The sequence below is a fragment of the Nyctibius grandis genome, chromosome 5, assembly GCF_013368605.1.
Source record: "Nyctibius grandis isolate bNycGra1 chromosome 5, bNycGra1.pri, whole genome shotgun sequence".
Taxonomy (NCBI): Eukaryota; Metazoa; Chordata; class Aves; order Nyctibiiformes; family Nyctibiidae; genus Nyctibius; species Nyctibius grandis.
Window position 1 is genome coordinate 6966842 of NC_090662.1, and position 18058 is coordinate 6984899.

The following is an 18058-nucleotide window of genomic DNA, read 5'->3' on the forward strand; positions in this document are numbered from 1 at the left end:
ATATTGAGTACTTCTGAACAGCTGACTGCCGTGCCTTGCATGTGTCTGCTCCGCTGCCTCCAGGTAGGGACCAGGATGAGCTAGATCGCGTGATAGCTCCTGACGAGGACAGATGCTGCTGTCTGAGTCCGTTGAGATAAGCATTCAGTGGGCCAGTTTGGGGTGGTGGTTTTGGTTTATGTTCTGTGTTACCTCATGAAGGAATGTTTTATTTGCTTGTCGATTGTGTCCCTTTGTGGTTTTGTGCCTGTCTTTTTCAACTAAACTGAATTGCATAATTTATTTTTACATCTAGTTCTTATAATGCCCCTTTCCTGACATTGTACATTTGCTTTAATGCATAAACCTAATACAACTTCACTGAAACAGACATTTTAAATTTTATCCTCAATATAAAACTTGCTACTTTTTTTTTCTGCTTTTCAACTTTGCTGCTTTTCACACTGCATCTGCTGTGCTTGCTCAGGGTCCCTGGATTTGCTGTTGGACCGTGTGCGGCACATTCTTATTTATCAACCACCACGAGTGTCGTAGGTGCTCTGTGGAGGCAGCCAAACTTTTTGCAGTAGCATTCAGGTTGTGCCAGGAGGTTGTATCTATGTGAGGGTGTGTGAGTTGGTTTGGTTTTAAGAGGAAATATGCTTTGGAAGGACCAGACTTGGGGAAGAGCTTTGCTCTTGTGCTAAAAAATTGTGTTGCTCCACAATGCATTAGACTGGGCTTGTACAAAAGTTCACTGCTCAGCGCAGATAACTGGAGTCATAGTAGGCGTGAAATTAGTATTTGTGGAAGGTGTACATGTCAGAAAAATGTTCATGTTCATATGTTGTTGGGTTGTTGTTTTTTTTTGTTAAGATGAGGCAATATTAGCTGCTGACATGAGCTAGGTTTCTTATTCAAAGCCACCTTATGACTCAGGGCCACTTCTTGAAGAGCAGTCCAAGAAGACTGTGTGAAGAGAGACAGGACATGATGTTGAACTTACCAGGCCTGCTGTTTGGATTTTATTGTTAACCTTTTTTTACCCCCTCCAAAAGGCCTAATGTGTCAGGCCTAATGAAACATCTTGAGCAAATCACAGAATCACAGACTGGTTGGGGTTGGAAGGGACCTCTGGAGATCATCTAGCCCAACCCCCTGCCAAAGCAGGTTCACCCAGAGCAGGTTGCACAGGGTCGCATCCAGGCGGGTTTTGAATATCTCCAGAGGAGACTCCACAACCTCCCTGGGCAGCCTGTGCCAGTGCTCTGGAATCCCCCACAACTGCTTCTCTCATTCACCTTGTTCTGCTAGAGCACAGGCTACAGGCAAATTTGTGATAATAGGCGGCAGGATCAGGCCCTGAGGCCAAGATCCTCTTTGATGTCTCTGGCCCTGGAGGTGAAGGGGACAGTCCAGGGCACTTGCCAGGTTTCCATCTGCAGGTAGAGGCAGCTCATCTTGCCTGTGCCCTCATTAACTGGAGGGGACAAAAGTTAGCAAGGTGAGTGATGCTTTAAATATTAAAGTTGTGAAATAAATACTTTCATGTTTCTTCCCATTTTTTTTTTTTTTATTTCTGAGCTTTTATGTTCTCTTTTTTTTTCCCTCATGTTTTTTGAGTCTTTCCAAGCTGACAGTGGCGTGCACTAGGAGAGATGACAGTTTTCTCCTCTTCAGACCTTTCCAACATTTCTTTCTAGGACATGGTTTCCCACACTTCTATGTGTGAACATTATGCAGGGTGAAGAAAGTACAGGGAGAGGCAGCAGCGTGGCTGGGAGAGGCAGCCTTGCTCTTGCCTTGACCTCCGCACACGGCAAACCTCCTCTTCCCTGAAGAGCTGGCCAGAGACTTTCTTGCTCCTGCAGCTAGCAAAAGGCACTCTCTTTTTCAGAATCCCACTGAAAGAACAGGAAAAGACCAAGAACAAAAAAACACCTGCATTATCCCCTCTTACAAAACCTTCCCAACTTGTTGGCAGATGAGGGAAAGACCTGATGCATGCCTCCAGAAAGTTTTACATTTGAATTTATGGGTATTTTCCTGGGTGAAACCTTGTTCAAAATATGTTGGATCAGCTTACAGAGTAGGCCTGTTGGGTACGGTACATTGGGAACTGCTCTTTCCCATAATCCAAAGGTTTCAGGGGCAAAAAGGAGAGTGCTGTCATGATGGTGAAACATAAGGGTCTTGTGCTGCTGCATGCCGTGACCTTCACACAGGAAGCTCCATTACAGCATGGAGACTGAGTGCATCGCGGCACAGGTGTTTGCAACCGTGTGCGTGTGCCTTCCTCGGTATTTGTTCTCATTTTGAGCTTTCAGGTCTGTGGAGCTGGGCAAAAATGACAAGAGAAGATTAGTTTATATTGGTGTGGCAGGAGGGTCTTGCAGAACCTCTGCAAAATGACAAATTTTGTGTCAAAACCTTGGGAATCTAAAAACTTGTAAACAGCTCATCCTTCTCCAGCTTTCCGCGAAATATTTTATTTTTACATAAATTCCACTTTTTTCTGTTAATACAGCTATCTCTCATTACAGTTCTGTGATTTGTCACTCCCACATGAATCTAAATCTCAGTTTAATATAGTAGCCTTTAGGCAATATGGCAATACGTAAAGTATTTCAAAATTCAGAAATTCAAAAAATGGTGTTGAAACTTAGGTTCATCTGTCAGTATTCAGGCTATGGTGTGACAGTCATTGAGCATCAATTGCTATTGTACAATGCAAAACTATCAGGCTTAGCAAGGTATTAAAAATGTAACCAAACTGAAATTTCACTTGCTTTCATGTTTTTAGCTTTTAGATTCAAACTATGGTATGAATGTAAAAATTCCTGTCTAGGTCTCATCATTTTAAAAATTTCCTTTCTGTAAATGTGATAATGTGTTTCTACTAATTAATTTCATTGTAAAATCATAGGCTTAGGGAAAAAAAAAAGTAGTAACAATTGGGAGACTCAAGAAAAAAAGTGAGTTTGTGTGCTTTGTGTTTACTTAATATGCATAAGCACCTTAATGAAGAAAAGAAATGCAATGTTTCCCCTTTTTTATTAACTGTCAAATGTCTTGGGCTGAAAATTGGAAAATTTTATAGACTTCAGTACTCTCTATTCAAGTTCTGCTCTTAAAACCTTAAGGTAAGATTGTTTTTTAATCAATTTACTAATTTCCAATAGGTTCCCAATCCCAAATATCCCATTTTTATAAGGTTTTCTTAATCTTTTCCTTTTATTAGAGTTGATCTTTGTGTTCTGTATTTGTCAGCTATGGGGAATAATTACCAATGTAATTCTTTACGAACTCCAGTAATATCTCTGCCCTTCACAGAATAACGTGGAGAGCTTAAAAATATTGCATATCATCTTTAAAGGCTACATAATTTTTTCAGTTTTCATACAGTAGGAAAACAGCGCTCAGCCTTGTCTCAGGCCCTTTTTAAATATCTGGTTCTGCTACACTGTTCCACTGCTGGCCACGATAGGATATTCAATAATCTCATTTTTTACTAGATTTTTTTTTTTTTTTTTTTTGTCTTGCAGTCCTCATGCAACCTCCTGCTTTCGGTTTGAATTTTAAGTCCAAGCAATTTTTTTTACTTGTTTCCAGCATTTGGTCTGTATCAAAATTCAGCCTTTTCAACTTTTTCAAATTTCTTTTCCCAACTGTGTTCTGCAGTGAGTTCAGTCCTACTTTTCTGTTTTGGTTAACCTTTTGCCCTATAAATATTCGTTGATGGAAGCTTTTCTCGGTTGGCTTAGGTGTGTGATAGTGAGTCAAGGCTGATAACAAAACCCCGCTGCCAGCGTGCCAAGGAAAGCATTAAACCACAGCTGTACTCCTTAGTGCTCCTGTTTTTACCTGCCCCTCTCACATACCATTACACTTGATTTATCCAATGTAACATGATCCTTATACAAAGCCAAGCTTGGTTGTCATAAGAGCTTCCATTTTCATGCCTTTCTTATCTCTTTTCCAGCTGCCTTTTCCCCAGTTCAACAACTAGCCTCGATGCAAAAATTTCAGAGTAAAAGGAGCCAGGACTAAATTTGCACAACTTGGATTTGGATGGGACTCCAAGAGATGAATGTGTATTTTTTTTTTTTTTTTATCCTCCTCCCTTTCAGCCTCTTGTTCTCTGATTTCTTTTATGTGATATTAACTATCTTGGTTATCTCAGTACCAGAGAAAGTCAGCAGCGAGATGCACTGCTGTGTAGCATATCCCGTTGTCTGTGTGTTTTCTTGATCTGCAAGCAAGTGCCTTGGGAGCCTGACTGCAGCTATCTGAGGATGGCTTTTGGGGGGAAATACAGGGGGCAATTTTGCATTTTCAGGAAACTGAGTACTTAAAAGCTAGACAAACTAGTCTGGGCAAAATATGCACAATTCTTCCGTACTAAGTCCCACTAGAGCACCTTCCTTTTCAGACTTTGGCATAGAACAGCTCTTAGCACTAGTCTTTGCGTTGGATCAAGCTTACAGTAAGTAAAGAAAACTTTCTTTCGTATCTCCCTGCGAATTAAAACAGTCAAAGGCCTTAGAGTAAGATAAAACAAGTTGCAAAATTGGAAGGTGCGACTAAGTTCGGGTCATTAGAAATAATATCATGCCTTTAGAAGTCTTTAAATTGATTGAAAAATGCAAGATTTCTGTGAAATAATAGAACCTAAAAACCTAACTAGATAAATATTTCTTTGTCTTGAGAATAATAAACCCCTAGTATACACTCTTGTTTCATGTTTTAAATTTTTTTTGCTTGTAGCCACATGGACTGAAAACTTCCTTTGTCAATTTTTTTAAAGTGAAACCTGAGGATCCCCTGTAATCTAGCGGGTTGTGTTCTTTCAGTTTTGATTTTGATTTGTACCGGGTTTTTTGGATGTATCAAAAACATGACTTGCAGTCAGAATATGAGTGTCCCTGTCAACATTTCAGTAAGCAGAGGTCAAACTGGAACATGAGAAGATAACTTACATATTCATAATTGCATAAATTGTCCCAAAAGAAGGTCGTCTATTATACACTGTCCATTTGCATGCTTAGTAAATAGTTTAGTGGGCACCAGGAAGATGTCAGCTGCTCCTTTACTGATGTATTTTTTCTTATTTTATTTTGCATAAGCCTCCATACTCTTTCAAACAAGAGTATTAGTGTAATCTCTTTCTGTGTGATAAGGACATGGGTTCAATGCCTAAAAGAAGAGATGGTAGTATCATATATCTGTTAAAAAGGAAGAAATCCATGAAATATTCCAATCACCTATGTGGATAAACTGACTAGAGATTCAAACAGTCCTCAAAACACGGATGCAACTTTACTGTATCATCTATAAGTCTATGAGCGCCTGCCTCAAAAAAAAAAAAAAACAAAAAACCCACCACCAAAAAAATGGGCAGAAAAGAGAAAGTTAATAAGTATGAGAATAGATTTGGAGGTATTTGAAAAGATGAAGCAACTATAAACTGTTACTGTACTGAAGGTAAGGCAGTTTTTTAACATTATGGAGAAAGGAGATGGGGCAGGCAAATCATGTGAAAGATACTGTAAACTTTAATGAAAACTGATAAGATTTCCATGAACAGCTGTAAGGTTTTGGGGAAAAAGCCATGTGGTGGAGCAAAAAAAAAAAAGAAAAGGATACAGTGATCAGTGGTGGTGAAGTCCATAGATACAGCCATCTGAAGGTGAAGTAAACCATGTGTGATCCACTATTGCTTTGGTCCACTTTTTGGGGAGATCTTTGTCACTGATAACTGTGCTACAGGAATGTTTGGGGGTCTTGGCTCAGACCAGCTCCGTACTGCCCCACTCAGCAAACTGCCCCCTGCTCAGGTTTAGCTCAGTAAAGCTAAACCTGTCTTCACTTGGGATAGTTGCAATGGTGAATAAAGCCAACACCTGAGAAGAGGTGACAGAGTTGCAGGGAAGACAAAATGTCAGGGGTGGAACAAAAAAACCCACCTGATTACTAGTGAAAGCAAAGCCCGTGACTTGGTTTCCCCCTTTTCACTAGGATGTGGTTTAGCAAAGTTGCCACCAAGTGCCTGCAGAGGCAACCGACACCGCAGGACTTCCAAACAGCCAGGCAGCACAGAGCATAGTATCATCTGCGCAGCGGATGATCATAGAATCATAGAATGGTTTGGGTTGGAAGGGACCTTAAAGATCATCTAGTTCCAGCCTCCCTGCCACAGGCAAGGACACCGTTCCTCTAGACCAGGTTGCTCAAAGCCTCATCCAATCTGGCCTTGAACACTGCCAGGGAGGGGGCATCCACAGCTTCTCTGGGCAACCTGGGCCAGTGTCTCACCACCCTCACAGTAAAGAATTTCTTCCTAATATCTAATCTAATGATATGCCATAGCTCTGGGGGCAAAAAAAATCAATCCAAGAGGCAGCATGTAACTACTGAGAAACACAGGGTCTCCGCCAAACCACTGTGTGGGTCAAATGCAAATACACTTGTAGGAAACAAGGTGAGTCAAAACCAGAGCAAGGGATGTGGCAGAGCCCTGCAATGCGTTCATCCTCGGGAAGCTCTGAATTTCAGATCTGCTGCCCTGTGATGGTGCCTCCTCCCCTTCTCCAGTGCAACCTCTTGCCAAAGGGAACTGTAATTTTTATGAATGCCTTGAATTGCAGCCAGGTAATTACCTTCAGGAAATTTTCATTTGGCTAAATGTTAATCTATAGAGAGTGAGTGAGGAAGAGGGGAAAAAAAAGCCACAAATTTAATAGCATGATAAACAGCCATCTTGATTTAGAAGCCTTATAAAAGAATCTGTGATCTTCAGCGAAATACTCCATTTCTGTAAGTGCTAATCCTAGGAGGATACTTTGCCTTTGGTGGATATACACAATGTCCACATACGGGACATGTTGGATTCTGTTCCTGAACTACCCAAAATTAGCTTTGAGCAGCATCAGCCTACTGTAGCAGTGCTGAGTGTCAGATCATTGCTTGTGACTTTTCAAGAATCAAAAAACAACATCTCTGCTGAAGAGGCTGTTTCCTCAAGCTGACTTTCAGATTTACTTTTATTTTTTCACTTCTATTAATTTATTTCCTGCATTCCATTAAAAATGGCATTTACAGGTCAAGGAGCATTAAAATGATTTCATTTGCAAAAAAAATAACCACCAAAAACAACAGCAGCAAAAACCTCTCTGCCTTTGTTGATTGTGCACTTTACCAAAGATTTACATTTTTCACATCTGTTGACTTCCCATTATAGTTTTCCTCTTGCATATAAAATTAATACAGCAAGATAAACATTCTCCCAGTGGCTGGAGTAGGGGAGCTTAATAATAGCTCTGATTATTTTTTTTTTTCCAACAAGAATGCTAAAACAGCCTTAATTTTTTTATGATAACTAGTGGAGAATTTGATATTATCACATTAACTGCTAGCGTATAAGTGCAATACTAATGTACTAGAATTAAAACATTGTATAATGACCTTCCGTTGGTTCAGCCATTAAAAAATACATTAATACTCTTTCTTGCAAATTGGACCTGGTGCAATTTATTCATCGATAACTGGTTTGTGTTTATCGTATGAATATCTGTGTTTATTTGTTGGAAAATTATTCTGACTTTGTCTTTTGCAAAGTAAAAACCTTCAACATCTTGAGTGTGCTTATATAGCTTTCGTTTTATTTACAAGACTAGTAGCCAGGACAAGGAAACTCAGTCTCTCTCCTTCTAGTTCGTGTTCAAGTACTTGTGTTGGCTAGCTCTATCCAGCATTGTGTGGTTCAACATACCCATTTGTAAAATTAGTATATTACCCATCTCACATGCAAATTGAGACTTAATTAACAGATGTTTGTAACTGCTTTCACATCCTCCTAAGAATTCCGGTACATGAGTGTTAGCAGTTGTTGCTGGGAGATGAGAACAATCCTGGAGCACAGACTTTATTGGAGATGGGGAGAGGGTTAGGTCGGGGGTGTTTTGGGTGGGTTTTGTTTGATTGGTTGGTTGTTTTTTTTAAGCTACTTTGGTACCTTTTTAAAACTCCCTGGTTTGAAGTAGGTGGGGCACAAGATTGCAAAAGATCTCTCCCATATAATAGGTGCTGCTTCCTGCATCCCCCTTCTACATCCCCCAGCATCAAGGTTTTAAAGCTTTAAAAAGCAAGCTCGGGGTTGAACAAAAAGACTGCCAGAACAGCAATGGGCATGTCGCAGCACACTTGAAGATAACAGCTGTCAGGACACAGGAGATGAAAATGCAACCAAGTATACAGGCTACAGGAAAACTTGGCCTTAGGCATTTTGCTTTCACTTCAGTAGTTTTAACCCTTTGCACACCAGAAACCATTTTTAAAGTTGGGGGAGCACAAAGGAGGAGAAAATCCTTTGTGAGTTGTTTCTGAAAATTGAAAATACACAAGTAACTACTAAATAGCTGCTGGGTCATGGTTATAAAGTACAGGCAGTGCTGCATTTAGACAGCTTGGCTTTTATCTGACTGTGAGCCATGCGTTTCCTCATACGGGAACTACTGCCGACCCAATTTTAATCAGTTGCAATTTTGCTTTTATGTCTAAATTAGAATAGCTTGGATTGAACAGGAAGTGAAAAGAGAAGTCTGATCAAAAGCGTTTCTATAAAGCAATAACTCTCTCGCTTTAGTTTCATTGAGCATCATCAGTCTGATATTCTTCATTTTACCCAAATACTACCAGGGCTATAACTCTAATGTATTTTACATTGGCCTCCTGATTGTAAAGTTAAATAAGCAGTTCATGAACCATATGGGGAAGTTTCCCTGAAGACCTCGCTCTTTAAAACGTGTAAGTACAAGTATGATTCAGGAGATTGGCAACAAAGAATGGAAACTTTCAGTTCTGTTGTTGTCTCCAATCCACCTTGATTTGGGAGCAACCAAAAATATTCCTTCCTGATGACCATTTGGGGGCCTATGTGAAAAGAGTCGGTGGTATCAGTTACTGCAAGTAAGCAGACACATATTTGCCACATGCCTCAGCAGAGACCAATATGCCTCCCAGCCAAGCCGAGGCACGTTAGCAGGACAGCGCTTGATTTGTGGCTAAAATCTGATCTGTGACCTAGCAAAGCCTCTCTCCGCTGAGCCTGTTGCTCCTGCACTTTCCACCTGCATTAAATCTAGTTAAAACAAAAACAGCTATACACAAGCTTCTGCTAGCATCTGTTTCCATGCTTGTTGTCTGAAACAAAGCCTAATTATCACAGCCCCTTCCTTGATGTTTTCTTTTGACTCACCCAGTTGTCTGCAGCCTTGATATCTAGAGCATAAATGCCAAGGCTGAAACGTGCATTCAATTAGAAGATGACTCTTGACTGACCTACATAACAGTTCATTCATGAGATAATGTGACCTGGAGTCATGGAGATAGAAGTCAGTTGATAGAGCTGGGTTGGCTGTGTACACTGCAAACTCTCCAGTGACTGAGGAATCATCTAAAATTATATGTAGACTGTACGTTACTGAGAGCTTTTCAGATCTGTCTCTGTTTCAGTAATATTTCTTTTATGAGATGGGCGTATAATTTGTCACATTGTAATCCTTTAATGCTTAACTTTATTAGCATGAAGTACTTAGGTATCAAATAAAATGAGCAATTAAGTGATTTATATTTAAGGTCTGCTCTCAGTTCAGGGCTTAGGTAGCCAGCCTCCCATGAAGCAGCGAGAGCGTGCATGGTATTTACCACTTCCTTCGGAGAGCTACAAAATGGTGCTTTTTGCAGATGAACCTAGTTGTGCGTGTAAATCCCAACTGACTATTATTGCGCCGCAAGTTAATGCGTGTATTTATATTAAGGGTTATTGTGTGTTTGTAGTGAACTGCAGGATATTTTTCCTTGATGTCGCCTACTAGATTTGTGAACTCTCAGAATTCAGCTGCGGGAAATAAAAAAAAGTTAACCAGTGAGCGAATGGTTTAAGCGTAACGATTAAGTGACACTTTTTTTGCGTTACTAAGCCACAAAGGAAGCTCAGATAAAGGTTGTAGGTCGGAAAGAAACCTTCAGGAGCATGCTCGTGAAGTGAGGCAGTTCAAGAGAGGCTGCAGCTGTCACTTCCAGATCTAAGGGGCTGTGAGGTATTTCAATGATTTTCTTATCCTATCTTGTCTTAAAGATTCATTAACAGAATAATGTGAAATTATCTTGTGTCCTCTAGGGCATAAGTTCCTCTTTTTTTTTTTTTTCCCCTCTGTGTAAGTGTGGTAGGAGAAGTCTGCACTCTGTCACATCGAGTCCTCAGTTCCTCTGTGATGAAGCTGCTTTGGCGCTGACTGACGCGTGTCGTGAGGAGGAAGCGGGGACATTTTGTGCAGGGAGGCTGTGCGCTTTTCGAAACACATTTTGGGGCACAGCACTACGGTTTTTAAGTTTTTCTCTGTTAGTAGGTGCATCTTGGGTTTTTTACATGTGCATTTAAAAAGCAGGTTGCCTGCTACTTCCTTCTCCGTCTCTTCGCTGTGCCTGTTTGGTGTTTAACTGCATGCTGACACAGTTCTGATCCTCTCTAGGGAAGGGTAAAGATTAATGAAAAAGCACAGGAGCTTGCTGTCAATCCGTCCGGCAGGAGGGTTTGTGAGAGTCTTTTGTGAGTTTCTTAGTTCGTTTAGACGTTTTTTGCTTTACGTTGTATAAGGAAGTGACAACCTGGACAGGAGTAAAAAGGCATTTAATTTAATCTTTCAGTTTGTAAATTCTGCAATGCTTTCCTATGGTCCATTTTTCTATGCTGCGTACACACGCTTTGGCTTTGAGAGAACAAATTGTTGCCTAGGCTGGTAGAGCGGAGCAGGAGAGAAACTTTTATTTTTTGCAGGAGTTTTTTGGTTTAGGTAGACTACTCTGGCTGCAAGCTGAGGCTGAAATTGCACAGGGCCCAATTAGTGCCTGTTACCTTTTCTGTTTGTTCTTGATTGGTTACAGAGTCAGAGGTTTAATTAAGCAGAAATGGGGATGTAGAGTTAATGTTCATTATAACTAAAATCGAAACAGCTGTTTACCTTGCCGAAGCCTTGTGTGTTAACGTCTATAAATCTCACCCTGAGGAGAGCTCGGAGGGACCATCCCCTGTAAAACACGCCTTTCCGGATATTGTGTTGTATCATTTTACATACTCATTTTCACAACATTTCCTAATCATATTAATTAACACATTAGGGTATAATTCTTATTGTCTACAGAAATTACTTCAATTAAAACTATTAACATATTATCATGATTGTTATATTATTACAACTAGCTTTGTTACTACTCAAAAACTACTCTAGCAAGCCGGAATGTTTGAGATTAGCATAAAATTGTCGTGGCTGCGCTTTTCCTCTCACCCAATGGATCAGGTCTCGCTGTAAACTTCCTGAATAATCTCTGTTTCTGTGCTGGGGTTTCTAGAGTGAGAAAAGATGTGAGGGGTCATGAGTGTCCCACAAGATGAGGCCAAGAAGAATTTGTCTTGAGTAGCCTCTGCGGGGCCTAACAGGAGTGTGACCACTGTGCAGGAACATATGGAAAGAGCAAATGCTACAGAGGAGCACAAGACAGTAATGGATATAAATTGGCCATATTCACACTAAAAAATTAGTAGGTTTTTTTTGTGTGTGTTTTTTTTTTTTTTTGTCAGAGCAGTGAGTTTTTGGCCTGGCTGTCTTGTAGGAGCAATGAAGGCAAGAGGCATAACTAGCTTTAATATTGAACGTTGTTACACTCAAAATCTCTGTACAGGCAAGATGAAATGTGCCCTCTGTGTAAAGGCAAAAATTTATTGTTAGGATAATTGAAATCTTAATGGTCTAATCAAAGAATTATTATTACTCCAGGTCTACTTATTAAGAGAAATGAAAGAATACTGTTACAGGGGTAAAAAGCTTCAATAATAATACATTTTAAATGGATATACACACATTTCCAAGTATCTACCCCTTTCTGTGATGTTTTGCTCAGCCTTAGTCCATGGGTTGTGAGGCTGTTGGCTTTAATTTTTGGAGCTGGCAAACGGTCGTGGCAAGTTGTGGGGTACCAAGGGCTTCACTGAGAGGGGTATGTTGATAGTGGGGGTTTCTTCTTGCTGTTTACCACGAGGAGCATCATGCTAATGTTGGTTTCTTCTTCCTCACTCTGAGCTCTGCTTCTGGCTATTTTTATGTTTTCTAACATGCTTCTGCACCTTGCTGTTTCTTCATTGGATTGCAACACCACGTTATCCCTGAATTCAGTATGTATGCAATGTCTTACATATGTTGGATGCTTTCTTTCTTATCCCTAAAACCACAGGTTTGCATTCCTTTAGGCAGCTGTGGGTGCATTTTTATAGCCCTGGGGTCCTGGGTGTCACCCTGTGCCTGATATTGGCTCGAGCCTCCACTCCACTGCACTGTGTCGTGTGTCGCCTCTTCTGAGGCCTCTGCTCTGATACCATGTCTGTGTTCCTCTGCACTCTGTCCTTATCCTGAGATCATAAATATTTTATCCTATGCAGCGTAACTACTTGTTACTACTGTCTGTATAAAAATTACACTTAAACCACATCATTATGCGAAGATAAGCAAAAGTAAAATAAATTAGGCAATAGCCACCTGGTCATTAGGAAAATTGCTGCTACAGCTAAAGCAGCTAAAATGAAGCTCCGGGCTGGGCAATACAAGTGTAGGCAAGCCTGACATTCCTGGGTCCCGAGACCATGCAGACTCAGCACAAAGTCTGTGACCTATTACTGGCACCAGCAACACTGTGTTTACTGGGCTACAGGGCTTGAACGTGATGAATGAGATCATTATTTGGGTTTACCCATATTGGCTGGGGACCAAGCTCGGTGACACGGGATGTCCTTTCTGGTCTTACGGTTCCTAGCAACACCTTAAACTGTTGAAATAGAAAGGGAATACTTTGCCTTTACAGAACAGATGTATATTGGCGTACTATTAGTGGAGAAGTTGAACAGAAAGCAAGGAAGTTTATGTAACTGAGGGAGATAATTGCTGTCATTATTCTAAGCCATACATATTCTATTCATCTTCATATTGCTGTGAAAAAGCTGTTACCCTCCTTTACAGATAGATAGTATTTATCTACAGTTGCCCTAGGATGCCTCTATAGTCAATGGGAAGACGTTGCTATCTCCATTTTAGTCCACCTGAAGTCTGAATTGCCCTCTAAAATGATTATTTCTCTTCACAGACTAAATAGGAAATCCTGCACACATAGATTTAATAAATCTGAGCCAAAGAGATTAGAGATTTGTCTGCAGCAGATGAGTTTCAGAGCCTGTGCTTTCACAGCTGTTGCTAGTAACTAGCTTAGCTAAAATTTATTTTGTATGTGGTCTATATAGGCGACTGCCGTAGTTTAGACTGTACTGTTATTATACCCTAAATGAGACATGTCCACAGGATGTCCATGACTGAGCGTGGAATTCAGTTCTCATATTTCAGATGAGAAGATAATGCCCTAATCAGTTCTCATCCGTGTAATGCGGTCAGTGGCACTACTCAATTCTTTTCAGTTTGGCTACCCCTCCAAACTGTGAAACCATCTGCTGGTGGCAGCCAAAAAGATGACAATATAATAAATTACTAGAGAAAGTTAAGATGCCTGACATCTGCTCTCCACCAAGCTTGAGCATCTTCCCTGTATTGATGTTCTGTCATCTCTTGACACAGTAAGAGAAGATTCCTGCTCTGAAGTTCTTGCAACTTCAAATCATTTGCAGCTGGACCTACATTCCAGGCATCCATCCTCTTGTGAATTTTAGGCCTAAATAGGGAATAAAAATAGAGAAGGGAGAAGACAAGGGCAGGAGAACAGTTTCTTAAAATACCTTAAGAAGTTCCTGGCCCAGGTAAAGGCCTGCAACTACTCCATTCTTCATTATGATTGGTGAAGAAATTCCTAGTGATGACAAGCAGAATTTTGCAAGACAGAAATAGAAACTGCTACCTCTACAGAGCCACATGACTGCGTGTCCTGGAGTTGTGTTCTGCATAATGTTTTAATCAACTAACAGTTTGCTTAGTAGTATGGACCACGTTGGTTAGCGCAAACAGAATGCAAACATATTCTAGATAAGATTATGCAGCTCTGAAGGTGCTGGTAGGCAGACACTGTTGAGAAAATATACACGTAATATTTATTTAAAATGTTCCTGGAGCCTCCTTTGGTGTTATTAGTCTGTCACGAAAATCTGCAAACACACACTTATCAAAAACTCGCTGCAAAACATCAGGCAGTTAGCGAAGTCAAATATAGAGGGGTGAATGCCATAGCAGAGCACAGTTAACGGTTGAGCTGTGACTTAACTTACATCCAAGTGCAAACATAATTAAATTAGAAAAAGTCCTGAACCAAGCGCAGGAGGTGTAACCTGCCTGGAATGCAAAGACAAACCTGGATCCCATCCTACTGCTTCAGTCTCCTGAAGTAAAACTGTCGGAGACAGAAGTCCAGAGCTGAATCCAGGTTAAAAGGTGGAAACCAACCTAGTAGTTGCCACAATGTTCTGCTCGTTACTGTGATACAAGCTTGCACAAAGTGATGTGACCTAAGAGAAAAGACTTCTGGAATGCAGAGCTGGTGGAGATTGGTATGGGACTAATTTGGGGGATTTTCCTTACATTAACTAAGCAATAGAAGTTGATTTCTAGTTTCCTTTTCTAAGTTTGTTCAAGTCTAAAAATGTCCTCTTAAGACATGATTTCTCTAAGCATAATAATTGATTTCTTCTATGTTCTTAATTTGTCTCACGTACATGGCCCTAGGAGCTTATTATACTCTGAACAGGTGAGGGAGGAGCACTCTCTGCAGATCTCCACCATAGCAGATCTCTCGTGATTTTAAGCCAGCTCAGTGAAATTCCACTGGATCTGAATTCACCTTAAGCAGAAGGATGACCCTTGTAAATAAATATGAAATAATATAATGTAGTTATAATTAATAAAAGAATACAAACATAATAATAAAGAGTGTGAATACCTAAATATTCTAGTAGCCATCACTATATAATAAATCAACTGGATTTGATCCTGGAGAGTATCTTCCAGACTGACCTACAAGTCCTGTTCTGCCACAGGTCTCTCATCTTACTGTCCATGAAAATCTATTCTTGCAGGTCTAGAATTAGAAAATGTTTCCCCTTGTTTTTTCCTTGTAGCAGTAGTGTTCATCATTCACTCTGCTGCTTCTCCTTACCAACTTCTATCTCCTGATTAGACCTTGGGGCTGCTGGTTCGTGTTCCCTAGGACCAGCAAGTTTTTCCTGAGCTAGACCCAGTAGAAGCAGTAAGCAAGCTATATTTTGGCTTATGTGATTTGGCAAGCACCAGCTTGTGGTGACAGCTGAAATAAGGAGCCAGTAGGCTAGCAGCAGGAACCTAAGTAACAGAGAGATGGTAACGGTGTAATGGTGATGGTTAAACTTAGATTCCTGACATCAATGCGCCTTCAGGTGCTGGAGCGAGTCCAGAGCAGGGCAACAAAATTGGTGAAGGGTCTAGAGGGTATGTCCTATGAGGAGCAGCTGGGGGAACTGGGGTTGTTTAGCCTGAAGAAAAGGAGACTGAGGGGAGACCTTATTGCTCTCTACAACTCCCTGAAAGGAGGTTGTAACGGGATGGGGGTCAGTCTCTTCTCCCAGGCAACTAGTGACAGGACTAGAGGACATAGGCTCAGTCTGTGCCAGGGGAGGTTCAGGTTAGATATTAGGAAAAATTTCTTCACAGAAAGGGTTATTAGGCATCGGAATGGGCTACCCAGGGAGGTGGTGGGGTCACCATCCCTGGATGTGTTTAAGAAAAGACTGGATGTGGCACTTAGTGCCATGGTCTAGTTGACACAGTGGTGTTAGGTCAAAGGTTGGACTCGATGAGGTCTCTTCCAACCTAGTTGATTCTGTGATTCTGTGGACGTCTGTCTAGGAACAGGTACTCAGGTTTATGTCATACTCTACCAGCCTGGGGAAGTCCTGAGGGGTTACTCAGATGACCTGCTGTGTTTTGTATGGACCAGTGCTGTCTGGAAAAGGTGGGAGAGTAAAAGCCCAGGTGCACGTGCGTGTCCCCAACTGACATGTTTAACCTAATGCAGAAAACAGAATTAAATCTGTAGCTGTCCCTGTCTCATCCCAGCGTGGTGACCAGCTGTGACTGAGTGGTTATAACGGGCTGTTTTCCTTTTAGAAGGGTTGTGAGACTGGTGTATTTGGCTGGATAGCAATGTCAGTATGTTCATCTACTATAGGTGATGTTTCTAATCAAGATGGGGCTGAATGGACTTTCCAAGAGGAGTGAGGTGAGGTTTGTAAACAACTTAAAGGATTTGGTTCAGAACAGTCATTAATCAGTCATTCAAAAGCAATTGCAAATGCCATTACTTTGTGTCCATCTCTAGTGTTTCTCAAGCATGCCCCCGAAAGCTCGACACCATTCTGCAGGTTTAGCAGTAATTTGAATACAACAAATTGTACCTGCAAAGCACAGATGTTGAAAGCTGAAAAATCTGAAGGTGCCGTATGTTTCCTGTAATTGAAAGCAGGTGCCCTGAAGGAAGCAGAGATTCTGTTTCACTTTATGAAGTATCTAGTTGGCAGAGCAGGCAAAAAATACCCTCCAAAGCTTCATTCACTAGGACTGGGTAAAACAGATTAAAGCTGTTGTTTTACGATAGCTCTAAGGGGCTCCAACAAGGGATGGAGGTGCTATTGTGTTGGGCACAATAGACAAAAATAATTAAGTCGCAGAGTGCAGAGTACTGAATAAATTGAGCTTCATGTATTTAAAGGATGGGATGAGGGGAAAGACGATGATCACCCTGCTTTGCGCAGCACTGAAAACCAGGCCTGGCATCTCCAGCACTTTGGGTCTATTCTGCTCAGCCCTGAGATGGATGCGGCATCCCAGGTCCACATCTCCCAGTTGTCCCACTTCTGAATACTTCTATCATTGCTTGAGTGAATACTCAGTATGGTGGGCTACTAATCTGTCTTTTGCCTTGGTCATTGTATATAAAGAATCCAGGCCTAAAAATGAATAAAAGCTATGAAAATTTATGCTTTCAAGGATGACTTTTTGAGAAACAGTCTGTAATGTAAAGCCTGCAGGATAATGAACAGGAGAGAAGTGCCTGGTGTGTCCTAGCTGCAGCTCCACCTGCAGATTTCAAAAGGCTTTAGGGAGGGCTTTCTTGTGTGCCTGTGCCTCAGTTTACTTACGGACAGTGGTAAAAGCCCTGAGAGTCCTCTGAGAATTATTCAGTTGATGTTTGTGGGGTTTTTTGTGTGTTTTGTGGTACTTTTAAGACATATAAGACCCAAATGTTATTACCGTGCAGAATTTAGCTGAATTGCATTCAAGCTGAGCATAGCCTGTGGATGTAGGTAGTATTTCATACTTAAAGACAGAAAAACAAAATAACAGAAGAGCACCCCAAAACATCAAAACTTACTAATGCTTCCAGCCAGCTTTGTAGTGCTGGAGGTTTGAGCAAGCCAGGACTATTTCCCCTTCTGTTCTGTGTTTCGGTAGCTATAGCAAGTGTAGAAAGAGGAAACAACTTTGATCAAAACATTTTTCAGCTCTTTCTGTAATGAAACAGACAGTTCCTGGCACAGTATCGTTGTACAGTTATTTCATCTCCCCCAAAATACTTTCATCAAGTTCTGAAAGTGCTGACTGACTTGTGTGCACCAGGCTCAAAGCTCTTGCTCTGAGTCTTCGACTGCCCTTTAAAGACTCCGCAGCACTTTCACGATGCTCTTTTTCTCTTTGGATTGCCCACAATATTTTTTTTTCCTCCTTCAGGAGCAGGCAGACATTTTCTAGGAATTTTTCTTCTTTAGCCTATCGAACCAGCTGAAAGCAAGAAGAAATGTCTTTTGTCCACATTGTCAGAGAGATCATAAATTTTTTTTGAGAAAATTGAGAATTATGTTTACTGCCTTTAACTAATGGCCAAGACTAGATAGGAAAATTTACACTCCCAACAAGTGGAAGAAAAGGCCTGATTTTCAATAGATATTAGTCAGGTTTTCATTCTTTCTGACAATCCCATTTAACTGACTTAATATTGGATCTCA

The 18058-nt window shown here is 40.9% G+C and overlaps 1 protein-coding gene across 8 annotated transcripts in view; it reads left to right on the top strand.

Annotated features, from left to right (window-relative positions):
* CELF2 (CUGBP Elav-like family member 2) overlaps positions 1-18058 on the top strand; it is a 390551-nt gene that overhangs the window by 170105 nt on the left and 202388 nt on the right. The gene's annotated exons all lie outside the window — the stretch shown is intronic.